Source organism: Mauremys reevesii, linkage group 1 (assembly GCF_016161935.1).
Source record: "Mauremys reevesii isolate NIE-2019 linkage group 1, ASM1616193v1, whole genome shotgun sequence".
Taxonomy (NCBI): domain Eukaryota; kingdom Metazoa; phylum Chordata; order Testudines; family Geoemydidae; genus Mauremys; species Mauremys reevesii.
The window spans coordinates 60,168,900-60,187,064 of NC_052623.1; the positions used below are offsets into that span (position 1 = coordinate 60,168,900).

The 18,165-nt window shown below is 45.7% G+C and overlaps 1 protein-coding gene and 1 pseudogene across 2 annotated transcripts in view; one reads left to right on the plus strand and one right to left on the minus strand.

Moving 5' to 3' along the window:
• The window catches only part of ATP7B (ATPase copper transporting beta), an 84,806-nt gene that overhangs the window by 10,205 nt on the left and 56,436 nt on the right, over nt 1–18,165 (plus strand). The gene's annotated exons all lie outside the window — the stretch shown is intronic.
• On the minus strand, nt 10,174–10,292 carry LOC120396140 (annotated as a pseudogene).

An 18,165-nucleotide genomic window follows, 5' to 3' on the forward strand; every position in this document is an offset into this window, starting at 1 on the left:
AAGTTGTTTTGTACTTGTTGCTTTGTCTGAAGATTGTGTTTGTGATCATAAGGTCATGCTCTGCACATTTGCTGAGTAGAAGGATGCCCTTGGAATTGGTCTTGGCCACTCCTTCCTTCCCAATGATGCTACTCCATCTTGGCCAACTCTTGCATTAAAGACGCCTAAGAGGATTGTCTTATTTGGTTTTGGAATGGATGACAAAATTTTATCAAGGTCAGTGTAGAAAGATTGTTTCTGTTCTTCTTCAGCATCAAGAGTTGGTGCATATGCACTGATGATAGTGGCAAATGACTTACTGACCAATTGGATGCAGAGGGTCATAAGGCGCTCGTTGATGCCAACGGGGAGCTCAGTCAGGCAGTTGACTAGAAGGTTTTTGATTGCAAAGCCAACACCGGATATTTGCCTGTCACTTGCTGGTTTTCCTTTTCAGAAGAAAGTATAACCACCACTCTCTTCCCTCAACTGGCCTTCATCTGCACGTCTTGTTTTGCTGTGAGCAGTGATGTCAGTGTTGTACCTCGAGAGTTCTTGGGCAACAATTGCTGTTCTGCATTTGGGTCTTTCACTTTTTGATTCGTCTAGCGGTGAGGGGGAGGAGTGGGGGCAGGAAGAGGTGGGGGAGGGAGTGGGGAGGAGGTTTGGAGGAAGGGGTGGAGTGGGGGCTGGGCCCGGGGCAGAGAGGGGGTTGACTGTCACCTGGGAACTGGGGAAGTTGGCACGTCTGGACCGGTAAGCCTATGCATAATAGACATTCTAAGTTGCAAGAAACATTTTTGTTTTTTGACCACATTGGGAGTGATCCCTCTGGACACGGTTGTCCAGTCAGGTATGGTGGGACAGACCGGAATGTATCGCTCATACATGATCGAACTAGAGGTAATGCTTCAACACATATAATCTAGTTCTTGCATAATTAGGTTGCCATATTTCAAGTTCTCAAATAGAGGACACTGTTGGAGAAGAAGGAGGGGGATCTGGAAGGGCAAGGTGGGGTACAGTTTCTATTGTACAGTTTCTTTCTACCACCCTTACTTCTACACTGCTGTTAGCGGCAGCGCTGCCTTCAGAGCTGGGTGCCTGGCCAACAGCCACTACTCTCCTGCTGCCCAGCTCTGATGGCAGCACCACCACCAGAAGCAACACAGAAGTGAGTGAGGCAATACCATACTTCCTGGACACTTGTTCATATGTCAAAGTCCGCCCGGACGGAGATCGGAGGACCAAAAAAGATGTCAGGTCTGGGAAAATCCAGATGTATGGACCTGGTCATAGGCACTGACTCCATGGGTGTTCCAGCCTTGGAGCATCCACGGGGAAAAAAAATAGTGGGTGCTCAGCACCCACCAGCAGCCCTGTGGTTCAGTTCCTCCCTCCCAGTGCCTCCCACCCGCCAGAATCAGCTGTTCAGTGACATTTGGGAGGGGAGGAGTGGAGGCAGGAAGAGGTGGAGGAGGTTTGGAGGAGGGGGTGGAGTGGGGGCTGGGCCCAGGGCAGAGCGTAGGTTGACTATCACTTGGGAAATGGGGAAGTTGGCACCTCTGAACCTGGTAAACCTAAGCATAATAGAATTCCAGTGTTTGTTTCCTGGATCAAGCTAAGCAATTTCTCACATAGCTAGGAGAAGTGTTGTGTTGCTAAATGTGTTGACTGAATTTGCAAGAAAATTGGAATGTAATGAGAATTAGGGGCAAAGCCACAGAATTTAATCTGCAAAAATTCCAGGAATAATATAGAGCCTCTCCAGGGCTTAATTCAGAAGACTGTCAGCAATGAGACAGCTGTCCATGCGCCTCCTTATGCTGCTCACCAGTGGACTAGAGCACGTGTACATTCTGGTCTAACTCTTCCAGCCCCTGATTAAGACCCAAGTAGAGGAGGGAGTTCCTTTTTTAAAACAGCAGAGTATGTGGCTGGCAAGAGGAAAGGCTGCAAACTGAAAACTGCACATTCTGCCTAATCTTCTATTTTAGGTCCCCTCCTGTCTGTGGGAGTTATAGGTTGAAGATTCCAGTATAGGGGGTGGCGAATAGGCCCCCAGGGGGCTTTATGCAGTAGAAAATAATCTCAGCAGCTACCAGACAGCACAACCTCCCTAAACCTCACTACAGTCACAAGATGCTCCCTATTCCAATGGAATACTCCCCTCCCCCATAGTACTGCTTGTTTAGATATTACACAATCACTCTCTCACAGGAGGATTTTTTTCTTTTGGATCAAGCCTCAAAGAAGGCACCCCTAGTTCCAGCACCTATGCTCATGGAGCTCTTTGCCGGATTGGGGCCTAAGACTCTGGAGAAAAATGTGTATTTTATTAGTTCCTAAATTCAGTTCATGTAAATAACTTGATAAGATAAAGCCACTGGTCGGTAATAAAACACCAAGAAATTGAAGTAATTGCATGCAAGTAACATTCATATGACAGTCATGTGGCCTTTAATACTTGGTTGTACAGTTGAGTGCTTTCTTTGCTCCATGTGTGCATTACAATACCGTGAACTTAGGCATTTCTATAGGGATGCACTCTTAGCTTCCAGAATGCATGGGACTGTATGTAACAGGAGGAGTTTTAGCTCATTTGAGTACACAGTAAGTTTTTTTTTATATATCTCTTTTGACTGTGCATTACAACTGTTTATTGTATAATTGTTAGATACATAGCATCATGAGTATACACAGCATCGTGCAGAAAGCAAACTGTGCCATTTCAAAAGCTCTTTGCTCCGAAGGGCGTGTAGTTTAAGGCTCACACTGGGACAGTACAGAACAATACAAAACCAAGGACAGAGAAGTGCGTGTGTAAAATGTAAAATGAGCGCTGTGTATTTAGGAAGAAAGTTAGCTGGTGTGGTTTTTACTAGTATGTTGTGATTATGTTAAGTTACTGAACACAATAAATGCTGGTAAAAATATATATTTTTTTTTAGTCAGGCTTATTTAGAGACAGATTCTACTTCTCGCTGAGCCAGAGTAAATCTGAAGTAAGTTGAACTGAAGCCAGTGGAGATATTTGGGGCTAAGGACATGTGTACACTACAGACCTTTGCTGATGCAAGTTATGTTGGCATAAAGCCACTGTATATTGCTTGTGCATGTGCATTCTTGGCTCCTCGCATTGGTGTTGCACATACTCACCAGGAGTGCTTGTTTTGATGCACAGTGCGGTGCGTCATGAGTAGGTATCCCAGTGTTCAACTTGCCATCATCCAGTGCACTGTCTGTTGGGAAGTTTTGACAATGCATTGTGGGGCAGAAACACAGGGGTGACTGAGACTCTGGGCTCAAGTTCCCGTCATGCAACTTTCTCCACCTTATTATGCCATCTCTATCCCATAATTTTCACACCTATTTTTAAAATCCCATGAACCTCAAACTGGAGAGGGGCAGGCCCCCCAGGGGGACACAGCATGTATTCTGGGAGGGTGAGAAGGTTTAAGGGGAAAAAACATACTGCGCACATTTTACCCACAGCAACAAATAATATTCATGTCCGTTTTAGTTATATACACTGACCTGTGAGAGCCATAGTTGATGTGTATATGTGAAGCTGTGATTGTCCTTACTGTCCCCTGGTGTGGAGTGGTGGGGTAGGGATGCAGCCCTGATGCCAAGTGGAATGGTGGGGCTGGTGTAGAGAGGTGCTGTACTGGACTTCTGCATGGACTGCAAAGGGAGGTGAGCCTATGATTGTTGAACCTGTAGGTCCACACCAGCCTGCAGCTTGCTGCTGAAGAAACCCCATTATGTCCTCCTGCATCTCCCACTCTCCTTCCTGCTGGGACACCTGGCCTTTTCTCTTCTCCACTCTTTCCTCCTCCGTACAGTCTGTAGTGTTCATCCTCCAGGACCTCTGCTCACGGTCTGATGCAGCACTGGCTTGCAGGATCTTGCTGCACATGTCATCCTGAGTCTTCTTCTTTCTCCTCTTTTATCTAGATTAGGCGTTCCACAGGTATGGGGGGAGGGGAACTCCTCAAGGCCACAATGGCAGCAGCTACTGATAAAACACACAGAGATACCTCTGTCAGTATAGTACAATGGAAAGGGAAAGATAAGATTCAGAACTCCCGTCCTTTGCTCACCTAAAGTGTTAAATAAGATGTACTTATTGATACTTCTGCTTCAGAGTGCTTGTGCATGGCACCACTCACAGCACCAGCCACGGGGAGCATGGCCCTCTGTGGTGAGGAAATTGAAGAGGGGATTGCTAGGTTATATGAAACTATGAGCATAGGGCAATGGTGGCATTGAACATTGACACTATTTTCGGCAAGTGGTAGTGCTTTTAGCTGGTTTCTCACTTCTGAGGGTAACAAAGGCACAGAGAACGCAGCTGCCACTAGCGTCCAAAGCCTTCCAGGTAGCCTGTGTACTGAAATGGTTCCTGCCAAAGCTATCACTGACAGGAGTGGGAAAGTGTCCTGGTGTGGATGAAGAAATAAGGTGGCCATCCCTAGAAACCTTCGGGACTGGATTACAGATTATTTCCATGAAAGTTTCATTGTGATCTCTCAGAAGGATTCAGGGAACATCCCTGTGAACGTAAACAAACTGTTCTGCATGCCACATCCCCTCCCCTGCTAAATCTAGAGGGGAATAAAAAACAGATAATTCTACTTCTTTTCTATTATACCACTACCTCTTCTAGTATGAGTAAGTTAATGAAGAGTCAATAGCTGTGTCCTGTTAAGTTGGGGGCACCATCACTGTAATGAGAAATAAACCTTACCTGAGGTTCTTTCCCCTGCACTGGGCTCACCTGTGCTCGACTGCTGGGACTAACTGGACTGTGGTGGAGCCTCAAACAGTTCTGGCTCACGGCATAGTTGGATCCTCTTGTCATTTGTCCCCCATCCTCCTCCTTTTCCTCACAGTTCACAGGAGGTATCCATGGTGGTTTTTGGGGTGGTGGTGGTGGTGTCTCTGCCAAGTATTGCTTATGGCTCTTTGTGAAAATGGCAGGTCTGTAGCTTGGCATCAAATCCCTGTTGGCTTCCCTGGCCTTTTCCTTGGCTTTCACACGGCACTGTTGCTGATCCCTGTTGTACCCCTTCTTTTGCCTCCCCCATGCCATCGGCTCATAGTTGTCCATGTTTCTGTGGCTGGTCCAAAGTTGTGCCTGCACAGCCTCTTCTCTCCACTGCCCCAAGAGATCCAATATCCCCTGTCTGCTCCAAGCCAAGGCATGTCTGGAGCATGTAGCCAGCCTGGTTGGCTGGGCAGTTGCACACAGCAACTAGGTGTGTTTGCTAAGCTGGACAATCAGGAAACGACATTTCAACAATTCATAAGGTTGTAAAGCAGGGGTGGGCTTCTGGTCTCCGTGAACGCTTGGCAGCGGAGTTCACAAGTTATGGCCAGAGCGGTCAGTGTCTGGCATTGTGGGATGGCTGCTGGAGGACTGTTAGGATTGACATAGGTAATGTAGTGTAATGGACATAGGTTCTGTAATTTTCACTCCATGCATCTGAAGAAGTGAGGTTTTTTACCCACAAAAGTTTATACCCAAATAAATGTGTTAGTCATTAAGGTGCCACTGGACTCCTTGTTGTTTTTGTAGGTAATGTAGTGTCTACATTTGTGCTCTGTTGCCCTCTGTGCATCAACCCTAGCTCAGTGCCTCTCGGGCAAGTGGTGTTACTATGTCAGCATAATGGAGAGCTGACATCAATGGGTGGCAAATTTAAGAGTAGATACATGCATAACTAGGTCAGCGCAAGGCGACTTACATAGATCTAAGTTTGTAGTGTAAACCAGGCTTTACAGTGTATATCTGAGAGCAGAAGTTGGCCTTTGTTTATGATCAGGAGATGCAATAAGAAGTTAAACAATTTGTGTCTACATAGGATTTTGGTGAAAGATTCCTATTAAAAAAAATTCAATTCTGTTAACATAGAATTTAAAAGACTTGATCCCGAAGCCTTTGCTAACGTAAGTTATTCTTATTCAAGGTGTCCCATTTGTACTCACCTGGTTGGGTGAAAGGCTCAGCAGTTAGGTTTCAATTCTATGAGGTGCAGAGTGTCTTCACAATTCTCTCTCTCTCTCTCTCTCTCTCTCTCTCTCTCTCTCTCTCTCTCTCTCACACACACACACACACACACACACACACACACACACACACACACACACACACACACACACACACACACACACACACACACACACACACCCCTTTTTGTCAATTGCTGGAAATGGGCCATTTTCATTACCACTACAAACAGTTCTTTTTCTCTCCTGCTGATAATAGTTCACCTTAACTGATCACTCTCGTTAGAGTGTGTATGGTAACACCCATTGTTTCATGTTCTCTGTGTATTTTCCACTGCATGCATCTGATGAAGTGGACTGTAGCCCACGAAAGCTTATGCTCAAATAAATTTGTTAGTCTCTCAGGTGCCACGAGTACTCCTGTTCTTTTCACAATTAATGCTTGATCTGTTCTGCTAAACTGTCACTCAACAGAACAAAGGCTTTTGAGGGGGGAGGTTGCTAGTTTTTTGGGGGGAGGTGCAAGGATGTTTCGCTCCCTAGGCGAAACTTCCACCTTGCGCCCTTCCCCCCCCCACACTCCCGCCCTGAGGCACCTCCCGCCCACAGCAGCTACCCCCCTCCGCCCTGAGGCGCCCCCCTTGCAGCAACTCCCCACCCCACATCCTCCACCCAGAGGCACCCCCCCTGCCCCAGCTCACCCCGCCTCGCCTCCACCCCGAGCACGCCGTGGCTGCTTCACTTCTCCTGCCTCCCAGGCTTGCGGCGCCTAAGCTGATTGCCGCCTAAGCTGATTGCCGCTGCAAGCCTGGGAGGCAGGAGAAGTGAAGCAACCACAGCGTGCTTGGGGAGGAGGGGCAGGGGTGAGCTGGGTATATAAAATCTTTATCAGGACATTCACATAAAACTAGTTTCAATTCAAATATTTGAGGTAATATGTGTGCTTCAGGGACTTGCTCTGTATTGTTGTTTTTTGTAGGACTGCAAGATGTTCCTTGAGGAGCCTGTTTTTATGAGTAGATGGGCCTGTCTTGCTTAAAACTAGCAGAAGTTAACTAACTATGCTAATACATTCATCCCTATCTGTAACTTCAGCTGTGACAGCAGTTTGACATCTCTCTGGAATACTTCAGCACTTCCCAGTATATACTGTCAGTTGCTATGTGACACATAGCAACCCAGTTTCTGCACACAGTTCTACCAGCAATGATGGTGAATTTTTTTTCCCCATTCATCTTTTACAACCCTATATACAGAACCAATTGTAATATATTAATGTGCAGGATTAATTGTGGTGCCATGAAAATATATGGCACCTAACAAGCTGGGACTCCATTCTAGCCCAGGTCTTTTCACTAAGGATTTCTCCTCATTAGGAAGTAATGGGGCATGGATCAGTATTCATGTTGCACTCCCCATCAGTGCCTGACCCAGACTGTGCAGAAAAACACAAGAAAAATCTGCCGGGGGACATGTGCCTCTTCCCCAGAAGCCCAGGCAGCTTGTCTGTTCTGGTGTGCCTGGAGCAGCCTCAGAGACTGGGGGCGACCTGGGCATGCATACCTGCGTGATCACTGTCGGGGGGGCCGGGTTGGATGTATGTGCGTGCCAACAAGCGAGAGAGAGAGAGAGAGAGAGAGACTGACTCTGTCCCTTTTGCGACTGCAGCTCCCTGGCGTGTAAGGGTAGGGCTTTTTATTATGCACGAGGTAGGCTAGAGGCACAAATGAAGCAGCCTGCCTGAGTTAATTGATATCATTCTCTGAGGCACAAATGTAGCACCCACAATTGTTAAAGTTGCTGTTGATGGTTAATTGATCTTATTCTCTGAGGCAGAAATGTAGCAGCATGCCTGTTGTTCCTGTTGTTAGTTAACTATTCCCATTCTCAGTCAATTCCCCTAGGAGCATTAAAACCTGTGAACGTTTTAAGGCTCCTACATTGCCAGAGTGATGTAAAGGAGTCTTATTATAAACAACAGTAAGGGAATCCTCAGCTAGGAAGATCTCTGTGATTTCTCACTTTTTTCCTGTGCCAAAGTGGCACAATGGGGTTAGATTACAGCTCAGGATTTATTTTACTTACCTGTTTTAAAAAAAACCCAATACTTTGAGGGCAAATAAAACATTTACCAAGCAGTCAATAAAATGTCAGGACAATCAGAACCAAGCACTTCCCAGAGTACCCAGCCAGGTCCAGGACAATAATTAGAAAAACCGTATGACTTTCATGTGTGAAAGTCTGAGCAATTTAAAATTACATTCAACTTCCCCCCCCCACCCCACCCCGGTTTGGTGTTCTGTAAATTTAACTGAAACTCCAGGATTGTAACTGGAATGCAGAATATTAGTTACCAAGTGTTTGTCACTTAACTTTCATGTGTTTGGGAAATGCTGAATAGTTATTGTGACTTTTTTCTGTACTGTAGTTGAAATAAATTACCAAAACAATTGAAACAGGTGTGATTATATTGCATTAGTTTGACACAAAAAAATGCAGATTTTTGCATTTTTTATGCAGAATTTTGCATTTTTGATGTAGAATTCCCCCACCCACACCTCACACCCCAGGAGTAGAAGGAGTTAGTCTGCTGGTTTGTGATTCGGGGAGAGACCTCTGGGCTCTGGATCCCCCCTCCTCCAGATGGATTTTGCTGTAACTTCCTGCTTTCTGTGCTAACAAGATCTGTTCTCCGCCATGTTACCATTGACTAATAAACCCTTCTGTTTTCCAGTGCTGGCTGAGACTCACTGGTGACTGCGGAGGTGGGGTGCATGGCTCTTTTTGGAATGGTGTAAGCAGTGGTGCAAGTAGAAATAATTTCTTGCCGGTTCTGCACTCATGGGAGGGACAGAAAAGGGGGGGGCATGTGACCTTCCCATGTGACTCCTCCCTCCCTCAGCCCGCGGCCCCCACGCTCTCCCCGTCCCCTCCAACACTACCCCCCTTTGTATATGCAAGCATCAACATGCTTAACTACTCACTTCCCCCCAGATATGTAGTATTCAGTCTGTTTATATGGAATATGGGAGTTGAGTGAGGAGCCATTTCAGCATATGTATGACTTATTTAAAGACACATTTTAAGTAGAACTGTATCCTAAACTGCTTTATGGTATTGTACCCAAACACTGCATTTCAATGGGGGATTCAACTTCCTTTATAGGAACAGCCTCCTGAAACTCTTACCAGTCCACAAAAGTGGTCCATAGTTATGCAAATAGTCCCATTGTCTTCAATGGGATTGATCAAATGATTAAGGGTTTATAGAATTAGGTTCCAAGTTTGTAAGTTGTTCTGGTCAAAACTAACAATGCCTGAGCTCTCAGATCAGAAGGAGCTTCATTCGAATAAAGGTGGGCAGATGTGTGATAAGTCTTAGCTCCATTGCATACATCACACAATACATCACACAATAATATTAATGACCCGTGTGTTACCAGTTTGCATATGACACCTTACGTGACATCTTTTAGATACAGTTTATGACAACAGTGAGCTGTGGCCAGGCGTGTGTAAAACCTGATGAGTTATGGTACGGTGTGCCCTTGGCCAGTTGGCCTCTGCGGGGCTCCTGGGTCACAAGTATGTGACTTAAACAGCAGATATCATATGGCCCAATTGTTCTCACGTGGATTATTCTTATAGGGACTATAAACTCTGTACACTTGCACTTCTGCAGTGTCCTTCATTGTTCCATCAGAGGGCTCCCTGCTTCTACTAGCTGCTCTGGCAGAATTGGCAGTGGATTTGAACCATAGATCAAGAGAGAGCATGGGGGGAGAAATTTTTCCAAAGCAAGAGCCATCCTCATCGAAGCTCGGTAACTCTGTGCTGCCTTCTGGCCTATGCTCCCTTTCAGAGCAACACTGCCATGGGCTCTGCCTGACCCACCTCAGTGGGTGGGTTGCATAATTCAGAGTGGGAGGCTTTCCAACCATAAGAATGACACAACACTAGCACCCACTTTTCCTCAATAAACCTCTAGAGAAAAAAAATGAGTTAAACATCAAAAGCAAACACCCTGCCCTAAGCAGAACTTTACCCCGAAAAGGAAGACATGCCAGAGACTCCATGAAATCCACTCATGGAATCATAGAACATTAGGGTTGGAAGAGAAGTCAGGAGGTCATCTAGTCCAACCCCCTGCTCAAAGCAGGACCAACCCCAACTAACTCAGTGCCTACAGCACCTGGGATTCCCAGGCGGTCACCCATCCAAGTACTAGCCAGGCCCTGGATGGTTTACCTTCTGTGATTGGACAGGACCAGGGGCGTTTGATTCGGTACAGCCGTAGGCCACTATGACATTGCAACTGCTATTTACTTTATGTGGAAGGTGCTCAGATACTGTGATAATAAAACCCTAAAACAGATGCACAGATAGAATGAGTTTCTGTGAGTTTTTCTTCTTTTCCATCCATGGAGATAGAGAGGATGATTTGGTCCATGCTAGTGACAGATGTGAGTCACCTCACTTAATGCACTGCTGGAAGTGCTGAGATACAATGGCAATGAACGTGTTAAGAACCTATATAGAATAGAATTTGGAAAAATCACTTGCAGCTATTAACTTCTCTTGTTACATGCATAGAGTTTATTTCCAGTAGTTGGCAGCGTAAGATAGCAAGAGGCAAGAGTTAAAATAAATTTGCCTTGATCTTGCTTTTACATGCTTCTAGTGCTGCTGGATTGTTCAACATATTGGCTTGTTATATTTTAGAAACAGCGTTCACAATGCAAATACAAGGTGGTGTTATGGCTGTCTTTTGAAACAAAGATATCTGTGCTGTATATGACTGAAATAGATTTTATTAAATTGGGATTTATGCTGAGATTCCGCAATTTGACTGGGATTAGGCATTGGTTATGGAACTAAGAAACTGGGGTCTTGAGTCTAACACAAACACTAAAAATGTATAGTAAATTCCTTACCAACTTGTGGAGTGAAGGTAGGCTGTGTTATTTGTGCATGTCTGGCTCATATTGCTACATAGTGGATGTGGGTGGCTCCCATCAGGTGCACCTTAAGGGTGAAATTACCCCTATGCAGAGGGCCAGCACAAGACTTCTGCTCACTTAAGCCCCACTGAGGCATAGGCTTTATGCTGGCAATCTGCACAGGGTAAATTTCATTAAAATTAGGCTGGGCTTCACAAGAGCCATTATTGGCTTGCCAGCTATTGGTACAGCCACTACCACTCATCCCTTTAATTTAATAATCTGTTGAACCAGACATCCCATTTAAGTAAAATAAAAAATAACCCTGTGTGATGGATTATCACCCCTAGGATGCTGTCTGGAAGCCATGAGAAACCGCTGTGCCCTCTAACCACTCAGTTGGACTGGCCCTGTTCACACTGCTTTCCTTGGTTGGAGATGCAGCCAGCCTCACCCAGGCCCTGTTATCACCCAGCATGACAGTTGGTGGCGCCACACACTCAAACTGGGCTAACTGAGTGCCAACAGCAGACACAAGCCAGTTTCCCAGCTCTCCAGGCACGCATCCTCCTCTGGAGTATAAACCCAAAATTACATCGTCTTGCACTGCACAGGGATCTGTAAGCTCATTAGTATGTCTGCCTCTCCCTCAGTGTGGAGAGGAATATGCACACTTGGGGTAACTAAGCTGAGATTTTTCCCCAGACACTTTATTTAAAGGTACACTGGTTTAGGTTAAAATATAAACAAGTTTATTAACTACAAAAGATAAATTTTAAGTGCTAGCAAACAGATCAAAGTAGATTACTTAGTAAATGAACAAAACCTCAGTCTAAGCCTAAAATACTAGAAAGATAGGATATGAATTAGCAAATTCTCACCCTGTCTGACAATACAAGCAGGCTTGCAGCTTTTTAAGGCACAAGCTGCATTTGCTTTGCAGCTTGGGATCCCCTCCCCACTTCCAAGTCTTTTCTTTTGGAGCTTCTCTCAGGTGTTGAGTTGTGAGGGAGTGAAGAACCGATGATGTCACGCCCAACCTTATATAGCTTTAGCACAGGACGGGAACACTTTGTTCCCAGCTCAGTTCCCAGACCAGCTTGTGGAAAAACACTGGTACCCAAAATGGAGTCCAGAGTCTTGTGGGCTGGTCACATGCCCTTGCGGTGTCATAGCAGCCCTTACTTACAGGCTGTCTGGAGCAGTCTCAGGAAGGCTCACCAAGGGGAGATAGGCTTCTCCTAAGGCCTGTTGTTTACCCTAATGGCCCTGAATGGACCTTCACAACCAGCTGTTTAGACTGGCAGTATCTTGCCTAGTTGGTGTCACCCCGGTTTGACCACATGTGAAATACAGATACATAATCAATATGCATAACTTCAGATACAAAAATGATACATGCATACAAACAGGATAATATTCAGAAAATCATAACTTTTCCAATGACACCTTACATGACCCATCTTGTACAAAATGCATCATAATTATCATAATCATATAATAATATCACTATGAAGAATATGGGGTGCAGTGTCACACCCTATATTTTATTTACCTATTCAAAACAAGGCAACACACAAGTTGTTGTCATGCTCTCTGGAGTGGCTCTCAACTCAGGGCAGATTGTCAAGAAGCAGGGCAGAGATCCCGAACTGACTGTGTTCTCTAAGTGTCACCAACCCAATAACAAATGTGAACTCCTAACACACTAAAACAGTCCACTTGGACATTCCAATCTATCTTCCCTGCCAACCAGGCAAGCTGGATCCAGTGGTGGTTATACACCAAACATTTGGTTGTTCCCAGTCCCAAGAGACCAGTCACTTGCCTCAGGTCAACTTATACATTATATCTCACACCAAATACAACACTTGTATCCAATCCTACAGTAAACTAACTAAGGATTTATTAACCAAGAAAAGAAATGGGAGAGTTATTGTAAGGTTAAAGCAGACAAGAATATATACACAAATGAGTTACATTCTGTGGTTCCAAAAGGTGACAGAGATGCAGTAATCTGCTAGCTCTGAATGTCATTTAGGGCTATCCCGGGTGGACCCTGGGGATCTCTGCTTCTGTTTCATAGCTGTGAGAGTCCAAACAGCAAAAGAGATGAAAATTTTTTTGACAGCTACTTTTTATTTTGTTCTTCCAGAATTCAAGCTGGTGGGATGAGCCTTTTTGCACATATCCTCTTCATGGGAGTAAGGGGCAATTAACAAAGTCTTTGTATTGTGATGTCCCACGATGGTCCATTTAGTCTTGATAGGCCTTCGGGATGGGCAGGAGACGATCCCTCCTGACTGGGCTCACAGTTTCAGAGCAAACACTTTTTATAGTTACAAAGCAAAAATTTAAATATTACCTTGAAGCATGTGATAAAGATATTATAAGTGAGATGCATGCGGTAACTTACAGGCATTCCATAAAGTCTGAACACTAAACACATTGTTATAAGTCCAATACCTATCTTAACCTTACTAACACGCAATGTGAATCAAACTGGTTTCCAGCAATAAATTTGTCAGGGATTGCCTGAGATCTAAAGCCTTGGCCAGAGCTGGAACCTGGTCCATCAGCCTCACAGTTATTCTAAAAATCCCTCTGAAATTCACAGAACAATTTAGAAAAAAAGGTTGAAATTGCTAAATGACAGCAGTGTAGGTAGCAGAAGTTACCACCTATGCACTAGACTGAGTTTTTAAATGTGAACCTATTTAGCTATGTATTTCACAACAATGAAAGGGCTTACATGTCTGTTAAGACGAGCCATCCAGGAGTGGTTCAAATTGTAAAATTTATTAATTTCAAATTATATTTAAATAAAAATTTACTTAAAATTGGGAAAACATTAGTGAGCTATTCCATTTTGTTCACCTTATATACTGCTTTTGCTCAGACTTTCTAGAAAAAGTCAGCTTTGATCAAAGGCCAAACATGAAAAACTTTAGCACAGAGGTGAAACTTTCAGAAAGTTAAGCGCACTGAAAATGGGGAGATGATAGCGCAAGTCATGTAGTGATCCTATCTAGAGTGGGTTCTGCCAGGTGCCTGCTATGGCTTCATAGATTCCAAGACCAGAACTGACTATTGTGATCATGTAGTCTGACCTCCTGTATAACACAGGCCAAAGAACTTCCCCAGAATAATTCCTAGAGCACAGCTTTTAGAAAACATCCGGTCTTGATTTAAAAATCCACCTGATCCTTGGTTAATTGTTCCAGTGGTTAATTACTCTCACCCTTAAAAACATATGCCTTATTTCCAGTCTGAATTTGTCTAGCTTCAACTTCCAGCCATTGGATCATGTTATACCTGTCATCTGCAAACTTTATTAGTGATGACACAATGTTTTATCAATGACCTGGAATAAGAGTTAAATAGCATCTGGCCAAGAACAGATCACTGAGAAACCCCACTGGAATCACACCTGCTTGATGTTGATTCCTATTTACAATTACATTTTGAGACCTTTCAGTGATCCTGTTTTTAATCCATTTAATATGTGCCATGTTAACTGTATATTCTTCTAGTTTTTAATCAAAATGTCATGCAGTATGAAGTCAAACGCCTTGCAGAAGTCTATTATGTTCTTTATCAACCAAACTTGTAATTTCATCAAAAAAAGATTTCAGGTTTGTTTGACAAGATCTATTTTTCATAAACTCATGTCAGCTGGAATTAATTATATTTCCCTCCTTTAATTCTTTATTAAAAGAAGCTCATGTCAGCCACTCCATTATCTTGCCTGGGATCAATGTCAGGGTATGGCTACACTTACAAGTTGCAGCGCTGGGAGTTACAGCGCTGGTCATGCAGCTGTGTAGGGGCCAGCGCTGCAGTGTGGCCACACTGACAGCTACCAGCGCTGCAGTGTGGCCACATTGGCAGCATTTCCAGCGCTGTACTGAGAGGTGCATTGTGGGCAGCTATCCCACAGAGCACCTCATCCCGTTTTGGCGCCGTTTTGGCGCTGAGTATTGTGGGAAGGGGAAGGAAGTGTGTGGGTCATTCCGCTTCCTGTTCCAACGCCCCGTGGTGCATCGCTTCACTTCCCAGCAGTTCGCCGTCCACGTTTCTTGCCATTGTCAGTTCAGCACGCTGTGAAATGGAGCCTGAGCTGCTGAGGAATTTGCTGCTGACTGTCGCCAGCACATCACGTTTGGCAGTTGAGCTATTCCTCCTTCAGCTCCAAAGTGACAGTGAGGAGTCTGATGATGATATGGATTTTCCTAAAGCGGGTGACATGAAAATGCTTGTGGCAGTAACGGAAATGCTCAGCACCGTGGGCGCCGCTTTTGGGCTCGTGAGACAAGCAGTGAGTGGTGGGATCACATTGTCATGGAAGTCTGGGATGACGAGCAGTGGCTGCAGAACTTTCGTATGAGAAAAGCCACTTTCATGGGACTGTGTGCTGAGCTCGCCCCCACTCTGCGGCGCAAGGACACAAGATTGAGAGCTGCCCTGACGGTGGAAAAGCGGGTGGCTATTGCAATCTGGAAGCTGGCAACTCCAGACAGCTACCGGTCTGTCGGGAACCAGTTTGGGGTGGGAAAGTCGACCGTTGGAATTGTGTTGATGCAAGTTTGCAGGGCCATTAATCGCATCCTGCTGAGGAGAACCGTGACTGTGGGGAACGTGCAGGACATTGTGGATGGCTTTTCAGAAATGGGTTTCCCTAACTGTGGAGGGGCAATAGATGGGACGCATATTCCTATTCTGGCACCACCCCACCTAGCCTACGAGTACATTAATCGCAAGGTATTTCTCTATGGTTCTCCAGGCGCTTGTGGATCACCGTGGGCGTTTCATTGATATTTACACAGGCTGGCCTGGAAAAGTGCATGATGCACGCATCTTTGGAACAGTGGCCTGTTCAGGAAGATGCAGGAAGGTACATTTTCCCAGACCGAAAGATAACAGTAAGGGACGTTGAAATGCCCATTGTGATCCTTGGGGACCCGCTTACCCATTAATGCCTTGGCTCATGAAACCATATACAGGAAGCTGAACAGGAGCCAGGACCGTTTCAACTACAGGCTGAGCCGATGCCGAATGACTGTGGAGTGTGCTTTTGGCCGTTTAAAAGCTCGCTGGAGATGTTTGTATGGGAAGCTAGATTTGGGGGAAAGCAGCATCCCTGCGGTTCTATCCGTGCTGTACCCTCCATAATATTTGTGAAGGGAAGGGTGAAGCATTCAGCCAGGCATGGACCAACGAGGTGCAACTCCTGGAGGCTGAATTTGCACAGCCAGACAGCAGGGCTACTAGAGACGCCCACCACATGGCAACAAGGATTAGGGATGCCTTGAGGGAGAAATTTGAGGCTGAAAGCCAACAGTAATGTTTTTTTTGCCTTGACCAGGAGTGACGTGCACTGGTTACAGTGCTTTTAAGTGGCTGTGTTTTCCTTGATGTTTGTTACCTGTGTTTTCATTGGGGTTTGTTATCTTTCACTTTATGCAATAATAAAAACTGATTCATAATCAAAGAAATCATTTATTTAAAAAAAATGAAGTAAACGGGCAGGGGGGTTGGTTGTTGAACTGTAGCTTGATGGTTTTTCATATGTACTGCCAGGAGTGCTGTGCACCTCAGGATTGTACTGTTGCATGGTGATGGGGTTGAGTGCAGAGGTAAGGGTCGTAGTTCTCTGGGCTCATAGGTGACCGTACAGGTGTCAGGGGCAGCTGGTGATGGTGTAGGTAAGAACCTGGATGCTGGGGAACGGGACTTGGAGCTGACATTGGTGCATAGGGGAAAGAGGTTTGGGAGGTTGGGGGTTTGGCACGGTAGTGCTCTGCCTGCATTGCTACCATTGACTGCATACAGTCTGTTTGGCTCTGAATGAGGTTTATAAGCTGCCTCGTGGTTTTCTTCAGCGTCAACGCCTTTCTCCTGCTTTCTGTTTGCCTCCAGTGATGCATCTTTTCTCTCCATTCCTGCGCATTTTTATTCTCTGTTGCACACTGGTTCATTACTGACTTCAACAGTTCTTCTTTGCTCTTGTTAGGTTTCCTCCTCAGGTTTTGCAGCTTTCTTTCAGTCACTGATAAGACTGGCCCAGGACTACTCAAGGTCACTGTAAAAATGCAGCAAACGATACATTTTAAGAGAGCTTCCATTGTGTATAATCTGAAGTTATTTTAAAGTCTCACAAGCATTCCTCACACATTTCAGCAACTGCTAGAGAATTCACAGCCTCCCAGAAATGGTAATGGTAATTAACCCTGGGGTTTTCTCCCTCAGGAATTAACCGTGGGGTTGCCTTCCGCGGTGTGCTCGAGCAGGGTGCTTCTTGCTTCATGGCTAGGCTGCCTGTTTCGGGGCTTTGTTAACCCTGGGGTTACTGCCTGCCGCGCTATGCAGTTGGGGAAAGCAGCACTGCCATGTCCCTCAGGAATTACCCCTGGGGTTCCTGCCACGGTTTGCCTGGGCAGGGTGCTTTTTGCTTCATGGGAACAGTGCCTGTTTTGGGGCTTTGTTAAAGGCAGGCAGCAAGCAGCACTTGGGGAAAGCAGCACTGAAACACTCCCTCCATTTCCCACAGGAGTTAATACTGGAAGATATCTCCCTTCTGCGGGTTACCAAAGAAGCAAGGGAGGGTCTCCTACAACAATGCGGATTCCGCCCGGGTCCGTATGCAGCGTGCCTCTGTGCAAGCATGGTTCCCCCACCCCTCCTGGAACAGTGGCGCGGACGCGTTAGCCTGAATGGGACAGGGACCACAATGGCTCTCCCTTTAAACTTGGTCACGCGAATTGCCTATGCTCTTGCAGAAACTTTTGAAGAGATTACAGAGGCAGATTACTGCGACGTGATAGACCACATCAATGGGATATTCCATGTCTAGGCATGCAGGCATGCAGCCATACCATCCCCCTCCTCTCCCAAAACCTTTGCATTGCAATAAAAAGCTGCTTACCTGGGACCTGCTCCTGTGATTCTTCTGCAGCAAGTTCCAGGGGCTGCGACTGGCTAGCTTCCTCCTGGCTTGAGAAGAGCTCCTGACTGCATGCCTCCTCCGGGCTGGCTTCCCCCACCACAGTAGCCTCACTGTCTGCCTCCCCCTCCTCTACCGGCTCTGAACTGTCCATTGTGGTCCTTGGATTTACAGAGGGGTCACCCCCATAAATCGCATCCAGCTCCTTGTAAAACTGGCAGGTCGTGGGGGCAGCGCCGGATCTGCGGTTTCCCTCGCGTGCTTTGCAATAGGCACTCCGCAGCTCCTT